Source organism: Dermacentor silvarum, chromosome 3 (genome assembly GCF_013339745.2).
Source record: "Dermacentor silvarum isolate Dsil-2018 chromosome 3, BIME_Dsil_1.4, whole genome shotgun sequence".
In the NCBI taxonomy this organism is placed as follows: domain Eukaryota; kingdom Metazoa; phylum Arthropoda; class Arachnida; order Ixodida; family Ixodidae; genus Dermacentor; species Dermacentor silvarum.
Window position 1 is genome coordinate 79,954,426 of NC_051156.1, and position 18,944 is coordinate 79,973,369.

The 18,944-nt window shown below is 48.3% G+C and overlaps 1 long non-coding RNA gene across 1 annotated transcript in view; it reads right to left on the reverse strand.

The window, feature by feature from the left end:
• The window catches only part of LOC125943849 (uncharacterized), a 59,622-nt gene extending 41,745 nt beyond the window's left edge, over window positions 1-17,877 (reverse strand). The window contains exon 1 of the long non-coding RNA XR_007465940.1: window positions 17,752-17,877. This is a non-coding gene — a long non-coding RNA (uncharacterized LOC125943849). The remainder of the gene's footprint in view (window positions 1-17,751) is intronic.
• Between the last annotated feature and the right edge of the window lie 1,067 nt (window positions 17,878-18,944).

Below are 18,944 nucleotides of genomic sequence, written 5' to 3' on the forward strand. Positions count from 1 at the left end.
AAGTAAATTGCGTTCCGTTGTCCGTTACAATCTTCCTCGGAATGCCAAAACGACTAAACATCTCGCGCAACGCCGTGATGGTCGATTCAGCTGTGGTATATTACATCGGAACCGCCTCAATCCACTTGGAATGTGAATCCACTACGACTAAGATCATTGCACCGTTCATGGGACCGGCAAAATCGAGGTGAACGCGGGACCAGTTTTCTTGAGTCGGCGGCCAGTTGATCGGCGTTTCTGCCGGAGGCAACGGCCTAGTTTGCACACAAATGTCACACTTGCGGCTCAAGTGTTCAATTTCCTGGTCTAGTCCAGGCCACCACATACTCGTTCGCGCGACCGCTTTCATAGCCGAGACTCCCTGGTGCGTCTCGTGCAGCATCTGCAGCATTCTGTCACGCGCCGCTTCGGAATGACCACTCTATGGCCCCAAAAGATGATGCCTTGTGCTACAGTCAACTCAAGTTTCCTTGCCACGTACGCTCGCAAGCACAATTGCGCGTGTTTTTTTCTTGCGGCCAACCCTTCAGTATGGACGACTTCACGATTCGCAATACCTTGTCGGCTTCCGTCAGTCGGCGGAGCTCGTGTGACGTCACAGGTGTCTCGTCAAGTTGAGGCAAAGAGTGCACGAATTCTGAAATTTCTTCAGGGGCATCGTCAGGAGTCGGAAGTGGAAGCCTACTGAGGGCGTCGGCATTTTGGTTGTCTCCTCCGGGCTTCTGCTCGATCTTGTATTGGTACGCTCCCAAAAGCAAAGACCAACGCTGGATGCGAGCCACTGCCATGACAGGTGTAGGTCGGTCTTCGCGGAATAAGCCAACCAACGGCTTATGATCCGTCACAAGTACGAATGACCGCCCCAGAAGGTAATCCCGGAACTTGCTTACGCCGAACACCAATGCTAAGGCCTCCCGCTCGAGCTGCGAATAATTTCGTTCGGCCTGGGTCAGTGTTCGCGAACGAAACCCTATAGGCTTGTCGACGGCGGCAACTCGATGGGAAAGGACCGCTCCTATGCCATGCGGAGATGCATCGCACTCGAGGCGCAGCGCCTTGCTTGGATCAAAATGAGTGAGCATTTTGGCATGTCGGAGGGCTTCCTTAGATCGATCAAATGACTGTTGCTGCTCCGATGACCATTTCCAACGGCAATCCTTCTTCAGAAGGTCATACAACGGAGCAAGCATCGTTGCCATGCTCGGAAGAAACTTGCTATAATAAGTGAGCAGACCGATGTAAGAACGCAGCTCGCTTACGTTCTTCGGGCTTGGTGCCTTCATCACCGCTTCCACGTTCTTCTCCAGCGGATGAAGTCCGTCGCTGGTGATCTTGTGTCCCAGGTACGATACTTCCGACTTCCTGAAGGAACACTTATCCTTCCGCATTTTGACGCCACATTCCCGGAACCGTTGGAGCACTGCCTTAAGATTGCTTCCACTGTCGCCTTTCCTTTCTGCCACCAGGACGTCGTTCAAATATGCTTACACGCCAGTTAGACAGCGCAGCTTATTTTCCATAGCGCGATGGAAGATGGCTGGTGCGGATGACACTCCAAAGCGTAGGCGGTTGAAGCAGAACAACCCCACTTGGTAGTCCACTTCTTTGACTCCTCATCCAAAGGAATCTGGTTATAGGCGTCGCGTAAGTCTAGGGTGCTGTAGACGTCTCCGATGTGCAGTGCTGCGAAAATATCATCGATGAATGGAAGTGCATACTGTTCAGTGACGCATGCTGCGTTCACGGTTAGCTTGTAGTCGCCACAGATCCTGACAGATCCTTCTTTCTTCAGCACTGGCGCAATCGGCGTAGCCCATTCTGAGCGAGCGACAGGAGACAGCACGCCTGACTTCACTAGCCTTTCTAGCTCTTCAGTCACCTTGTCTCGCATTGCGTAAGACAGTGGTCTCGCCTTGAAAAACTTCGGAATCGCTCCTTCTTTCACGTAGAGGTGAACGGGAGGAACCTTGAACAGGCCTAGTTCTGACTCGAAGACGTCTTGGTACTCCGACAAAATTTCTTCGAGCGTATTGTCATCTCCTCTGCTGGTACTGCTGAGGCTCAAGACTGTAGCACCCACATTGTTCAGGGCACGAATGAGGTCGCGACTGCATAAACACGGCCCTGAATGACGAATTACAGTCATAGTGGTAGTCAGAGTCTTGCCCGCGTAGAAAACTGGAAGGGTAAGCTCACCAGCGATAGGAAGCGGTCCCAGGTAGCAGGACAACCTCAGGTCGGTCTTCTCAATTTGAGGCCACTTAGCACGGTGCATTTGGTAGACGTGCCAGGGTATCACGCACACCGGTGACCCGGTGTCTTATTTCCATGACAAGGTCGACGCCTCCGCAGCAAGACTTGCGCCGCATGGGACCGACGATTTCGTTGCTCGACACCGACGCTTGGTTTTCGCTGATGGTGAACAGTTGAGTTGAGCGCGCCTTGTTTCCTTCGGGGCTTCCAGTTAAAGCAAAGGTGTTCTGTTTCTTGCCTCTTGCCCTACAGGCTACGGATATATGCCTTTTTTTCCGCACTTGAAGCACTTCGCAGTTTTGAACTTGCATGCTTGTTCCGAGTGGATTTTGCTTCCGCATCTTCCACACTCTTTACTTTCTTGCCTGCTTGTGCTTCGTGCTGGTCGCCTGTCCATCAGCTTATGCAGTCCTGGTTCAGTCTTCACGTCGACGTTTTTCATGAGCTCGATGCCTTGACCCGCAGCCTCTGCTGCCAGCACCATGCTCTCGGCTTCCTTCAAGGTCTAACTCGAACGGGAAAGCAGTGTCTTCTGTAACTCTGTGCTTCGGATTCCGCATACAATCTTGCCCTCAGCATTTGGTCCAACATGTCACCAAAGTTGCATTTGTCGGCGAATCGTCGGAGGTCAACGATAAACTGCTGGACTGATTCATCTTCTTTTTGGACACGAGTAAAAACCTGAAGCTCTCTGCAATCTCGTTGGGCCTCGGGTCGTAGAAGCCTTCCAGAATTTCCACCGCTTCCTTGTAGGTGAGCTGGTTCACCTTACGAGGAGCGCACCGCCCACTGAGGACGTCAATTGACCTTGTACCAAGAGCCGAGACAAGAAGCGCTCTCTTCTGTGCATCTTCCGTGATGTTGTTCCCTTCGAAATAGGACTCAATGCGAATGACGTACGAAGTCCACTTGTCCTTGCCGTCGTCAAACAGTTGCCAGCCTTGCTCCTCGCGTTCTCTTTCCTGTGTATATGTTTACAAATCAAATAATAATAATAATTCGAAATAGGACTCAATGAGAATGACGTACGAAGCCCATTTGTCCTTGCCGTCGTCAAACGGTGGTACTTGGTACGACATTGCACCATCAGCGATGCACTTGCTCTTCAATACGTGTGTAGGTTTCTCGTCGCCATTGCTACAACGTGCCGGGGACGGAGCGTAGCATCCGAAGCACACACCAGACGAAGGCTGCCAGAACAAGGACCCTTTATTTCGTAGCGGCTATCTTTTTATAGCCGCCCGTCAAACCAAACAAGTAAATCCAGGTACAAATCAGTGCAGAAGTAAACAAGCGCTATCACAGCACCACGCGAAGCCATGCGCGCGCACTCGCAGCGCAATCTACTTTACAGCAATACATAACATGTGAGATCCTAACTGATGGGCTCGGCAAAGAAAGCTGCAATTTAAATAAATTACAAACATAAATGTGCAGTTACGAAGCAGTTCAGTGACTGCTGTTCACCTGTAGTTGAAGATGCGCTGCCTTGGGCTCAAGGTATCCCCTCCAAACGGCTTCATCAAGTTTTCACCCAGAGGAAAAGCATCATCTCCTACAATAACCGGGGGCATGTGAAGATCCGGCGAACTTGCCACTTTCACGGTTTTGGGCAGTCCCGCATTGTTTTCATCAATTGCTTTTCGCAGAGGTGTTGACTGCCAAATTCCGCCACCACCTTGTGAACCAGGGTCGCCAATGTCCAAATAGCGAAACCTATAGTTTGCATCAACAAGCGCAAATAGCACTATGCTGAAGGTTTTCTTATATTTGAAATACAAAGAGCCTGGATCCTATGGCTTGATGATGCACACATGCTTTCCATCTATTGCACCTATACGATTTGGGAACGGCCACTTTTTCTTTGAAGTCTTGCATGACGGTAGACCACTCACCACCAGTCTTGGGAGTCTTCAAGAATTCGTCTTTCAGCTCCAGGTAGATAGCCACACATGTATCTTCTATGAGCTGGTTGACAGTTGAGTGTCCTACCCTGAACTGTCAGCTTAAAGAGTAGTGCGTTTCTCCTAATAAAAAAAGAAAAAAAATGGCTGGTTACACTAAAAATTAACAAAGAAAGACAGAACTCCGCATTCGAAGAAAATGTGCACATTTGACGTTCCACTGGAATCTGTGTGAAGCAAATCTTTTACGAAGCGGCTATTTTCATGCTATGAAACTAATCTCGATACACACAGTTGCCTTTATTTCACCATATTTCCAACATTCCAATGCAACATATTCATACGATGTTTATGAGCCGTGCCGGCCAAAACGATTTAGTACTATAATGTATACGCGCCGCATGCAGCGTTCGCTATATCTACGCCGAAATACACGAACTGTTCATTGCAAGAGGTAAAGGCAGTCATGTCACAACGAAGATGTGTTTGCCATTGTACACACTGCAGAGAGATGTAGGACGCTAAAGACGGGTAAGCACGCTCACGCCAGGCGTCATTTATATCAAGTCAAGCATGGCCTTCAAGTTAAGACGCATTTCTGAATACGGGGGTTATTTTTTACGTTTCATTCCTGCGTCCATGGGCTAACGGAAATAAGTGCACGGGCACATCACACGCGACGTGTAGCGCGCACTTCACAAGAGAGCAGCAGCAGTCACGGTCGAGAAAGCTGGGGAAGCTTTCGCTTTAGAAGTCAGCGCTCCTCATCAAAAGTGACACTTGATACTTCAAATTGAAGCAGACGCTAGCGCTTACCTGTGGTGAGGAAGCGAAGAGTGATTTGAAGCCGTGTCTTCGCTGGCAGAGATGGTCTCATGATGGTTTCTTTCCGCTCGATCGTATGTTGAACGCGGGCCAGAAGTTCGAAAAACTGCGTGCTGCGGACGCGTAGGAGGCGCTTGTATTCTGCCGGATCACACTCCAGCAGCTCTTCATAAACCAAGCTCCGAACACCAAGCGTCTTCTTCGACATCCATGGTTTCGTCCAGCATAATCGTTTTCTTTTTACAGCCTGCCCCTCGTCGTCTTCACTCACTTCAAGTAGAACAGCCAACGCGGACAAACGCCGCCTCCAATAGCCGTCCATCTTGGAATGCGCTTTTGTATCCCGCAATTTGGCAACGTGCGTAGCTTTAGAGTCGAGAGTAAGCACGCGGATTCCGCAAACGGCGGTCCGGCTGTGCGAATGCGACCTAACTCGGCTGCGCCGGATTCAAGCGATGACGTCACTGTTTGTCCGCGGAGCAGGCGGGATTTGGCCCTCGCGTGTGTATCCACCTGAAATGTAAAAAAATGTAGGCAAGGAATTTTTCATTGCATTTTTTATTCGCTTTAAAAAATCTGATGTAGTCATGATATGAAGTTAGACTATTGCTGGTTTGCAACAAATAACTGCATATGTCACCCTTTAATGCAGCCACCAATAGCATAGCAGATGCAGCATGATTTTGTGCTCGAATTGATACTGCAGCAATAGGCGTATCCACACAATCAGGCTCACCTGGGGTGCTATGCAGGATGCGCCGAGTTTCTCGTTCACCCGAGTTTTGCCCGAGTTTGCTCGATGGCAGTCAGTGAACGAAGATAGCAAGGAACGTGCAATAACAGCAGGAAAAAAGAAATGTCGAGATAAAGCCGCGTATGACAACATGAGCGCACCCTGCGCGGCACAGTGCTGCCGGGCTTCAAGCACAGAGGACTGCGCAACAAAACGCGCCAGCGCCGCGTATTGTTATCAACGTATTATCACCATTTAGCAATACCATCACTGTCCCGCTGTCTATCTGCACACTTGCCGTGAGCCGCTTGCCACGCCTTTCTCGGGCGCGTCAAGGGCGTGCCTCCTTTTTCGGGCATTATCTTTCTATCCTCCGTCGAATGCGAACAGGGCACATGCGGTGCATTCTTGCACCTATACTTTCCCTCAATCGAATACATTGAAATACAACAAATAAAATAACCAACATTTTACTTCTTAAAGTATCAGTTTTTTTGTTTTGAATGCTGTAAATTTGTGATGACAAACGGACATATAATGAATTATTAAATTTTGTACTTTTTTGCCGCGAGTGGCGACAGTGAGGCGAAAGCTTACAAGCGGATACATTCTAGAGGGTCACACGCACGAGGGAGTTCATGCGGTGAGCAGTCGCCAGGGGCGCTGCAGTGCTATGTTCGATAAAGTCAGTCATGACAACGATCTGCCCATTCCCTGTCTAATAGGGGAATGGCAACGCAGCGCTGCGGCATGGCTGTTCACCGCAGGTGCTTCCCTGCGGCGGCTATTAAGGCCGCCGCTTTACCAACTGAAACGAACCTTTAGCCATAGAGACGGGAGCAACGGCTGTCGCTGCAAAATGGCTGTGCGGTATTCTGGGTCCGTATAGTGACGCAGCCCAATGAAAATGCACCAGTTTATCTGCGTGCGCGAAGTCTCCGCGACGCATTGCGAACACGAGCGTGCTGCCCAGCGACACAGTTCGTCGCTTGTCACCGCTTGCCCACTGAAGGTGCCTCCGTGCGCATGTGCGCAGAATTTGAGTGTGTTGTTCACTCCAATGTGCTTGCCGATTGCCTCTGCTGCTGAGCTAACAGCGATCGCAGATGGATATCGTAACGACAGCGCAGCAATCGCATTTTGGTGGGTGAGGGCTGTTGTGTGCAGTTCGGAAATTAGACTTCGAACGCAGGAAGGTGTTGCAATTGTTTAGTGTGCCGTGCTTGTGATGACAAAATGCCATTGCACTGGGTGTGTTTGCGCTGACCGCTGACCGTGTTTGCTGCACTATATCATTCACAGAGCAGCCATCTCAAATGACAGCTGCGATACGTTGCCGTTGGAAAACACTACGCACTGCTCAAGATCGTCGTCCACCACGGCGCATCGACGCCTTGCAAGCAGCTATAGTGACGTGCGGATAATTATTTGCTGTGCGCTACGTAGCCACAACGCAGGCAATGAACCGTGTTGTGGGGTCATCACAGCCCAAGAAGACATATGCATAAGGCAGCGAAAGTCGACGCTTTTTTTTTATAGTGGTGCTGAGTACATCACCGATGACAGTGCGCTGTGCGTGTTTTATTTCGCCGGTCAAGATTGTTAATTCCTCTCAGTTCCGCACCAAGTCACTGTTGTCGAAAAATAAGTTGGGCGTGGCCCAACCGTGGTGGGCGCGCACAAGAGTTACATGCCTCGCTCGGGGCGTGACCTATGGTTTTGATTGACACGCGAACTCGGGCCAAACTCGTACATCGCGAAACCCCTCTCGAGTTAAACTCGGGAGCATGGCGGCGGCAGCAGCAGCCTGTGTCATCGCATCCAGCGGCGGCAAGCGTCAATATGACCATCTGGACCCGTTCAGCTACATGACCGACGTAGAGTTTCAGCGTCGTTTTTTGCCTTTCCAAAACGTCAGTGCGCTGGCTGTGTGACGAGTTAGGCGAACGCCCTTGTCTGCGGAGACTGCGTGGCGGGCATATTATGCTTTCCGAGCACAGACTGATGTGAGTAGGCTGCGGAGGAAAAGTTCGTGCGATCGCTTCGGCTCTCTCCTGTTTCAAGCGCTGCTCGTCCACCGCGCCCTAGCCCCAGGCCAGGTCCGGCGTCGTCATCGGAGTACTGGGGCACCTACGAGCACCTGGGGTTCAACCCGGGCCAACCAACCTGCGTAGGCGAAGTGGTCACATTATATTGGAAGACTCAGAATGGAAGCCGGGCTGCCTTCCGATGCAACAGGTGCCGAAATCAGTTTTCGCAGTTACACGGTAAAGCTGCACTGCACGGTCAGAGAGGCGAAGGACGTTACTTCGCCAACACGGACCGCCTCGGCCATCCGAACGACCACCTCTCCAGGCGGCAAATGATTTGGCTCACGTACTGCGTGAGGAAAAGCGTAGACATATGGCTGTTGAAGGAGATGACCGGTGACTTGTTTCCTCTATAGGAGCACACCATCACCGACAGGACGAACTACCCCCGTAAGGTCGCGAGGGACGAGCTGCTGGCGCGACCTCCACTTGGTACCCCGGGTAGATAGCGCAAATTGATGAGTGCCTTCTTCGCGGCGAGCAAAAGTATACAATCGAGGCCGCCTAATGACGGGCGACAACTTTCCGCCAGCCGCCAAAATTACGGCGGTGTTAAAGTTGGGGGCCCATGGGTCTTCGGCATGTTCTGCGCGACCAGAGGGGTGTTGCGACTTTCAAAGTATACCGACGAAAGGCGGCGACGCTAGGCGCCATTATTGCAGCCAATGTTCAACCGGGGACCATTATTCATAGTGACGAATTGGCCGCATACAAATGTATCCCAAATTTAGTGGATGCTAACGGGGCTATGCCTCAATCCGCATTGGTAGACAGTCAACGAAAGCGTGAACTTTGTGGACCCCATCACGGGCGTTCACACGCAAAAAAAAAAGAAAGTTATTGTCAAAAAGTGAAGCGCTCCCTCGTCAGCGATGGGTACAGGGTAACTGCACCGATGCTGGAGTCCCACCTGGGATGCATGTGGTGGCAGTCAACATCCACGTGCGCTGCAAATACCCTTTCGTGCGTTTGTTAGAAGCCACGGATCGCTCCGGCTAGCCACTACAAAGACTCTTTCCTGCGGTTGTTAGAAGCCATCGCTCGACGCTTGCCAGTATGGAGGTGTATCGCAAAGTAAAAGAAAATAAAGCGTAGTTTTCTGACCCTTGTATGTGTGCTTTCCGGCATTCCTGTGTGCTTACACGGTAAGCGCGCGGCAAACCACTTATGCGCTAGCCGACGCTCACTTCGTCTTGTAGCTGGATGCGCGCGCTACTCGCAGCTTTTCTTTAGCGCGAGCAACGAGCGATCTGTTAAAAGCCCAGTGTGAAAACCAGGCGCACACCAATCTCTGCTCGGAAATGGGAGCGCAAGCACGTAGCGAGCCGCACCAATCCAATCTAGAGCAAAGGAGCAACGAGCGATCTGTTGGAAACCCAGTGAGAAAAGCAAGCGCACACCAATCGGTGCTCGGAAATGCTAGAGCAAGCATGTATCGAGCCGTGCCAATCGAATCCAGAAAAAAAATAGGGGGGCGAGCGTCCCCTCGTGGCATAACGCGAAACGTATTTATATACAAATTAGTCTAATACATATTCCGTGTACATCGTGGAAACATTAAAATGCTTACAACCCACGTTAATGTGACTAATATTATTGTACTAAATGAATTTATTTTATAACTTGCTTGTGCCTGTATTGCACTCGGTGGAACGACAAACAAGTGAAAGAAGGCACGACCATGCACCGACCGTATGATCACGTGAGCCCCAGTTTGTCGACCGCCCATATGGCAACGCCCAAGGGATAATGGCCACCCAGAGTGAATCAAGATAAACCAATGAAATTGGAGGTGTGCCGATGGACAAACGTCGTCTTGTTACCATTTGTTCTTTGATCTTGGGGCGTCGCCAGAGCTCGTGAAGATCCCGAGTTTCGCCAAACTCGGGGCATCCTGCATAGCACCCCTGCACAAGTGCCAGTAAGCCTGGTGGTGCGAGTATTCTGACCGTGGCACTGAAATTTCCAGGTGCCTGATTGCTGTCATGTCAATGTGCGCAGGAGACACGTCACAATTGTTTTACAATTTCGTCCTGTCTCATCAAATGGCGACAACTGAGAGGCAGATGAATTCGGACCTTAATATAACACTGACAGCAACCTATAAACACACGCACACACACAAAACTGTGATGAAAATTTCTTGCCTATGTTCCTTCATTTCATTTGTATATTTGTGAATATCAAAGTACGACATCACGTTTTTTTTCTATATATAACCCCACGACAGTATGTTCCTTTCACATGTGACGATGTGCCTACATATCTGGCTGTGATGAATATGGTTTGGTTGGTGCTTGATGATTTATGCACCGGTACATTCTTTTCTGGTACAGTTTAAACTGGGTGCTATTTCTGTGTAACTATGCACGCACATAGTTTTTGAAACAATGCATGCCGTTACTTAGGATATTTTAGATGCAAGTACAAGGGGATGTGATATTTGTACGAGGTGATGTGATATATGTCGCATATGTCTCTAGTACTGCAGCCTGATGATTTTCACGGTTCTTTAATGTAGAGTCTATTGCATGTGATGTGTGCATAAACACGTTTTACTTTAAAGAATGGCTGTAGATAAAGAAAGTTGCAGTTTTGTTTAATAATTTTGTTTACATGCTACTGCTAGATTTGCAGTGCTAGCTTGCACTATAAAAATATTACTGTGTAATATTACAGTTGGTTACTCTACTAGTTACAAGTGAGGGCGCTTTTTTGACATCTATCAACTGCTCATGCGTGAGCACACTTCACGGGAGCCACAGCGTTTGACATGTTGGATGACAAGTTGACAGCATTTTTGTCACTCGGAGGAAACTTTGTGGTTGCTTCGAGAGAAAATGGTGGAGGACCTAAAGGTGTGCGTTAACAGCACGTTCCATGGAGCGGAAGGTGTGATGTGCACTGTGCATTTTGGTTTTTGTGAGCTTCTCTACCCGAGTAGAAAGCGAGGAGACGAAAGCTAATGTCCTTCATTGCATAAGGGGAGCGGAGAACTGTCAGGGATACCAGTAAGAAAAAAAGACTAGAAAACAAAACTGCACGCTGCATTCATGGCATACAGGGCATCTAGACGACGACAGTAGCAGCAGAAAGCAAATCATGTGAAACACACTTTTAAATGCCACTTAATTTTAGTTTGCTTCCAATCTTATATGTCACCACTAAATATTCTGTTTTACTTGGTATACATGTAAGGTCTACATAACCCTCGACCACACAACTTTTACATTTCTATACAAATCGTGAATGCTTTGCATTACGTCGACATCAACTACAACTGAGTATGGAAAGTGTTGTGTGAGCAATTTCACAGCATTAAATGCACAATGCAATTATTTCGTATCTGTTAGACCACAACATATTGATGGCACTACAACAGCGTGTATGCACCTATAAATGCTCACACTGCTGTTGACGTCGCAAATACAGCGACACACTCTTCAAGTAATGCATGTACAGCGCACGGGTTGGATCGAACATGCCGATTACAATGTCTCGGACAGCGCGCCTTCTCAGATTATTCAATCGAGACCCCCCGTTTCGGGGCAGACCGTGTGGTATGAGTCGCCGTTACTGTCAAGCTCGCTACTACTGCTGCTGCTGCGGCTATCGTCATCACTTCCATCACTGTCTTCTACGTTGCCCTCAGACAGCCGAAGGTTGTGCAACACAGCACATGCCGCGACAATGTTGGCCGCACGCTCCGCCTCGTAGAGGAGGGTGCGGTACCGCTGCCTACAGTGGAAACGGCTCTTCAAGAGCCGAATAGACCTCTCCACTACGGAACGCATGGCGGCATGTGCTGTGTTGTACATGCCTTCGGCTGTTTGCTTTGGAGGATGGCCGGGAACCGGGGTCAGACACCACGACTCCAAGGGGTAGCCACTTTCACCTGCATGAAGATGAAAATGGTGCACTCAGTACTCTTCTGACGAGAAGCAAGTTGACAACTGAGGAAAGTTACAGCATCATTCACCAAAGGTAGGGTTCAGATGTTGCAGATCTTACACTGTCGTGTGGACCAAGCTCGAGTTGGGCATGTCCGCCCCAACACAAACTGTTAGCCAAATTACAAGCGTACTTCTCGGTGCCTGCCAGAAGTTGAAGAAATTAATGCTTATTAGTACTACCAATGACACAGTAGTAGCACTAATACACTAATACGTGTTGCTTTCTTCTGCTCCTTGCAGGTACTTGGTAGCACGCTTGCAACTTATTAACACTTTTAAAATTGTCAGTGCGAGCAATAATTGGTTTGATTTTTTTTCTACCTTAGGCACGCACTTACTCGTGTGCTTGTTATTTAGTTAAATGTTTGTGTTGGGGCGCACATGACGTTCTATTCGCTAATGAAGGGTGATTGCGACAAAAATGCTTTGTCTCACCGAGGAGGTATTCACCAGGATTCGCGATGCGACCCGCTTGGAACCGCCGGCGCAGCCATGTCATCCACCAGACGAATGAGTCTTAATCCGACCCCTGTCGCATGGGATCCACGGTCAGGGTCCTCATGTCCGCATCGCAGATATGAGGAAAATGTGAACGGAGAAAGTCCGCATTGAGAAGTGCAACATAACTGTCAAAAGAATGAGCAGCACTACAGAACATAACGCATACTTACGAACATGCACTTTACGGCGTAGTAGCCCTTCGGACACATGAACGCAGACGTGCGCTCACCCTTGTGGGTGATAATGGCAATGAGGCTACCATCCATGCACCTGATCATGCCGGGAATAGTGCCGCACCCTCCTTCACGGCTGCCTTTTCTTCGGACGTCTTCGGAAAATGGACACACTTGTTGCGGGCCCCTGCGTTTAGGAGAGCCTCTGCCACGCGTCGCACGCACTCGCTCCCGGTCGACTGCGACACCCGATCCTCTCCACGCTCCCCACGGACGCTTGCTCCCGGTGGCAAAGAAGCGCAGCCCACACAAAACCTTCCGCTACACCGGCAGTCCCGTCGCTCGCTCCGCTTCTAGTTCCCCGGCCAGTTCCTCGCACAACAACCGCACCGTTTCCTTCGAGGGGCGAAAATAGACATCCGGCATGCCAAACGCATTGTCCGGCTCTCCGTGTCCACGTCAGCGACGGCGAAAAGCCACCGCCATAGCGATGAGCGCGGCAGCCATTTTTTATGCGTTCTGAAACGACCCTGCCTGCGGCAGTGCGAAAAAATGATGCCTTATGCTCCGCATAATGAGTGTGTCAACGTCATTTTGAAGTAGCGGGTTTTGCCGGGCACGGCCGGGCTCGACTGGCGCGCGCGCTCGCTTCTTACGGCCTTCGCATCGGGGCTAGTTCATGCCTATCGCCGCTGCTTGGAGGGGGGCGCTGCGACCCCACCCTCTTTCTCAGCTGCTCCCAGCCGATCTGTGCAGGCGCGGAACGCTGGAAGATTGGGTCGGGCGCGCTTCTTACCTCACCGTGCATTCAAGAACAAGTCGCCTAATTGTAGAGGACTCGTAAATGGTTCATCTAGGCTTCTTATAAATGGATGCAGTGTAACTGTATTATACATCAAGCTTCTTTAAATTCACTGGGGATGCATGCGCCGGGAGAACAGCTCTCCGCCATCAAATGTATTTTGAGGAAAGAAAATAATATTTATTGCTCGTATGGCACTTACAATGGTTGCCATACTTTCAGGCGAAAACTCTTGCGGGCACAGTAGCTCACAAATGTGTCTTATTCACAATTACAATCTGAAGGGTTTCCTTGGCGGCTTGTGTACATATAGGCCGAAGGCTTGTTGTTTTCTTCAGTCAGTTGGTTTGACTGATTTACAAGGAGTATTCTCAGAAACTTCTCGGTAATTAGATTTGCGGATCGTATCGCATGACTGTCGTCAACACCTTCAGGGTAGCTCAAGATGAGAGCGCGTTGTAAATAGGGCTGCACTGCTCTTTCGAGTACTTGTAGTTCATTCCTGCGTGGCAGGTGTTCAGAGGCTTTATCGAAAAAAAAACACGCTATTATTTATTTATTTGTATTTTATAAATACTGCAATCACCATGCGGTGATTTTAGCAGGGTGGTACAAGCATAACGAATACATTGTTATGTACAGAAAATGCACACGGTAATAAAGAAAACTGTTATTTGAATAAATACAAAGCGTACAGGTTGGGCACACGCAACGTTACTCTAAAGAAGTAAAACACTGTCACTGCAAACATGGCACAAACAAAATAATGTCACTGTAAACATTATAAAAAAGAAGTTAATGTTGGCGCAGAGACGACTTAAATACTTAAATACTTAAAAGAGTTGCTGCGTGAGGAAAAAGGAGTTATAGTGAAATTATGTATTTGCCGAGTAGCGCATCCGGAGGAGAAGGCTATGATCTTTGTTATGTCCATCTTATAATTCCCCTTTATTAGTTGATGCTATCTTGTCCAAATATCTTGTCCAAAAGCGCTAGAAACTCGGGCTTGAAACTCATTGCTTGAGAACTGGTGAAAAGAAACACCGGGTGTTTTCCCGGAACGCGACTTGCAATACGGAAGACAGCAATACACCATCACACAGCAGTTATATACCGATCTGCAATGAACGGCGCCAAGTCTTGGCTGTGGCCGCGCGTACTAAGGGCTGTACGACCGTCTTCAAGATGGATGGATGGATGGATGGATGGATGGATGTAGAGTGACCTAGAATAGGGGAGAGTGTCCAAAGCGCCGGCTCCGGCGAGGGCCTTTTTCTGTGAACTGCCGCGCCGCGCCGCTGCTGCTCCGGACCCGTGGGCTTTTCGCGCTCGCGAAGCGCGCGGGAAGCGAGGGTCGTCTGCTACGCGCTGTATTTTTTTGCGTTTAATTTCCACGCAAAGCGCTTAAAGTCTATTTAACTTGAACAGTGTAGTGCTGCATGGAGATTACCCATCTTTGAGCGTTTCTTTGTGCTTGGGCAGCAAGATAATGCAAAAACTAACGTATCAAACTCATCAGCGCGGCCTAGCTCCGGTGTTAGAGTTCGGGAACGGTATTACGGTAACTGCGCGTGCGTAGAAACGCGCTAAATGAGCCCGCGCAAGGAAAGAGCGCAAATAAAGAAACGTTATTCGCATGGGTACGCGGGCAATAGCACATTGCTTGCAAGAATAAGAGTAACGACAAAAGTAAATTACTCGCGCAGTCAAGTGAAAAACTTACGTGCGTGCAGTGACCGCTTCGCTCACCATTACGCGCTTTTCGCTCACGGTCAGTAGTGGTTTACAGCTATATGCATATGTATTTATTCGAATATTTTTTAGCCACGACAATATTTGATTATGAACATAGCAGAGTGAGAAGGTGTAAGGGAAGCAAGAGAAAGAGCAAAGACGGCCCTAACGCCGCAATATTGTTGGCTTATTTCGGTTCAGAGGTTGCGTACACGAACAATTCTTGCTGTACGCTATCTCTTCAATACAAACTTCGCGCATGATGTACCTTAAGGTTCACCGTGAGCGAAGCTTTTTTCAAATTCAGACATTCGAAAGAAAAGCCATTCGATGCAGCCAATACAGCTAAACAAATATATTTTTTCTACATTGAAATGAATAGATAGCTGCTACTGGCCTAGCCATTTACTAATTTCTTATGTAAATGTTATTACTGGAATAGCCTTGTTTAATCCGTGAATCCTCTCTGAAATTACCAACATGTAACTTCTCATTATACCATACTTATTGCGTAACGTGTGTTTTTTTACGTAAACTAACAAGCATTCATGGCGCGCGTGACGATGTTTGTGCTTGCAATTATATTGAGGGGAAAATCGTCTTGAACATTACTGTCTGATGCACTACAAATTTCACAATGGATCTACATATTCCTAAAATAGTTACCTTCAATAACAGCAAAAAATGAAAAGTTTTATGTTCTGGTGATTTGTTGCCTCTTTCATTACATAACTACAAGTACGTAGTTATTGATCAGTAAGTATGTTTGCTGTGTGCGAACCAGCGAGCATAAGCAATAAATATTCCTAAAGTTACTTTCATGTTAAAATTCACTTAGTGTTTGCGCTCTTGCAACACAAGAAGGCGAGAGACGAGTTGCACATACGTAATCCGTCATGTTCGTTTTCTGACGCGTCGCTTGCTCTTAATTATGAAATGAGGCATACGTATACAATGTTGCACTGTTAGCGTTTCATTTATTTTGGCTTGTCTTGTTTTTTGCCGCGTATATTTCTCGCGTACCCTTTACCTATACACGCCGTGCTATAGCTTAGTGGCTTTGGTAGGTTGTACTGCTAAGCTCGAGGACGGGGGTTCGATTCCCGGCCACGGTGGCTTACATTTCGATGGAGGCTAAATGCACAAAACACCCGTGTACATAGATTTAGGTGCACGTTAAAGAACCCCAGGTGGTCGAAATTAACGGAGCCCTCCATGCGGCGTCTCTCATTGCCATATTGTGATCTTTGGGTGTAAAACCCCAGAAATTATCATTACTATTATTACCCTTTACCTATGCTCTCCCTTATTCATTATATATTGAGTAAGTTCGACACTTTCAGATCGAGATTGGCATTCAACACGTTTTTATTGTCACACCCACAGCATCAGAGGGATTTCTGGCCGTCGTCATATGACCACACGTAATATTGTTATCGTTAATCGTGACGTGAGTGCGAGTATGTGAAGTTACTAATGCCTGGATGACCCATCAGCTATCTTAGTCACACATTTGTGCCTTTCCACGTGAACGAGCCGCGAGAGTTACGCGTTTTGTATTTATTTTTGGTACCGCGGCATCGGCCAACAGACACATTCCGCTTCCCAAGAGCGCAGTTAAGGATTTCGCCTTAATAAAGAAACACCAGAGCGCTGGATGCAGTCTTGTAAAGCAAATCGAGTGCATGAAATAAAAGAAAGGAAACGGTTATAAGGTTCAAAAGCGTTAGCATTAGTTAGCCATATCTGCTACGTTCTCTTGGTTATTATCGCGGTCTTCAGCTTATTTTCTTCTGCAGCACGTTCACGTTGCTCATTCCACGCATAACTAAATGAAGTAAGCGCGCGGAATGCGTTACTCAAACAGCCGAGTAAGCGCGGACCAAGCGAGCTAGAAGGAAATAGACAAAATACCCATATTCACAGCTGGCAAACGCGTTCTCTGTGTGGTGAGTCACTACGGTATTACCTTGCGGTGACGTGGTATTTAATATATCCGAAATTATCACGATTTTGGCTAATAGCAACCAAAATATCAGGCTCGTAGCAGACGCCCGCCGCCTTGGCGCGGCTTCCGCAGCGGAGAAAGCCCACGGGTCTGGTACAGCAGCGCCGCGGCGCGGGAGTTCACACAAAAAGGTCCTCGCTCCTCCCATGCATTCGCCCGGCGCTTTGGACACTCTCCCATATTCTAGGTCACTCTAGATGGATGGATGGATGAAGAACTTTATTGGTGTCCTTCTGGGCGCGGAGCCCACAAATTACTTCAAACTGAACGACACTGACAGAGCACCGATTAAAATGCGCGGGAAAACGATCGTGCGAGCGCGAAGGCAAGCGCATGTACGCGGAGCAGGGTCAGGGTCGCAGCGCCCCTACCGCCGACGGGTGGCGAAACGTGCTGAGAAACTCTCCCATTGTTTCCCCGACGGGTGAGAAGGCCGTAAGAAGCGAGCGCGCGCGCCAGTCGAGCCCGGCCGTGTGCCGGGTTCCCGACGTCGCGTGATTGACAGACAAAATGGGCGCGGCCTGGTCATTTTTGACCAATGGCAGCCGGGTGATGACGTCAAAAAGCATAAACAAAGTAATAGAATTCCTACAAAATCACACCCCAGCTGCTAGCAGCAGCTGCGGCGGTGGCGGCGGCAGCAGCAGCGGGAAAGTCGAAGGCGATGCAAACGTAGCATAATCATATAATACGACAATGCACAAGTGCGTTGCCGTTATCGTCACCGTATCACTTTGATGCTGAAAAATGCGATGGAGCCTGTAAGAGTACTTACGCAAATGCAACGGTGATTGCAAACGAACAAAACATGAGTGCTCTGAATTCAGACATTTGCATAGCTCATATGAGGTGCCATTCCCTGAACACAGAAGAATGTTTTCACAGGAAGTTGCTGTTTTATACTCTAACCGTGAATCAATGCCTGCAAGTGTGTTTTCGAGGAACTCTTATTGTTAGGGGCAGCTTCATGTGTTGTAGAGATATTGTTCAAGCCAGCTGTCACGAACATATGCCATCCGGTTATAAAATACAGCATAAATTTCGCTGCGAAACAATATGACTTGTGTTTTGCAGTATAGACTCTACAGCTGATAAAAAAATGTAAATTTAGAAATTTACAGAACGAAAATGTATATTTGCTTGACCATATTGTGCTCGCGCTGGAAAATCGCACAAAAAGATGTAGTCTAAAGATGTAGATCCTGGAACTCCGCGCTTGGTTGCAGCAACAGCAGTAATACGAAGTGGTCTGAGCCTGCATTAAACGTTGTGCTGCGATCCCGTTCATGCTAATATTGTGTAACCTGCTATTGCGCACTATTCTGTCGTTTCATGCTCGAGAGTAGCACCTATTGGTACATGAATAAATGGCGGAATCCATCGCTACCTTAAGGTACACAATCAAATAAAAAATTAAAACAGAATTCAACTCACGATGACTCTCCATGGTAATGGGAGTAGCAATCGAACAATGTAGCGAGATATATTATTACAGATGTCATGTTTATTTACACTTATACCCAGGTAGCACAAAAAAGATACTTAACGTTTTATAGCTTTTATCAGGGACAATATTAACGGTTTGAAGAAGACACGAGTATGACAGCTTCAACTCCGTTGTATGAGATAAGCTCATTAGAGGGTTTAAACTTGATTTTAATGTATAAAAGCTGTGTACCGGCACACTGGTGACAGCTCGCTGTAACTACAGCTTGTGCAAATATAATTGTAGCTGCCATATTTTATGTATCTACTGTATCTACTAGTTCACAGGGACGGACGACGACGAAGTGCCTCTTTGATAGAACGCTTCTATCTCTGTTCCTTGCATTTTGATCAAGTTTTCCACGTTTTTCGGGGACGCTGCTCCCTGCCTCGTGGCAACGGACGCGGAGCCTTCCACAGGCCCGCCCTGCCTGAGGTTTTCTATGGCAAGCTCCCCGGGGAATCAACGCGCCTGGTCCAGCA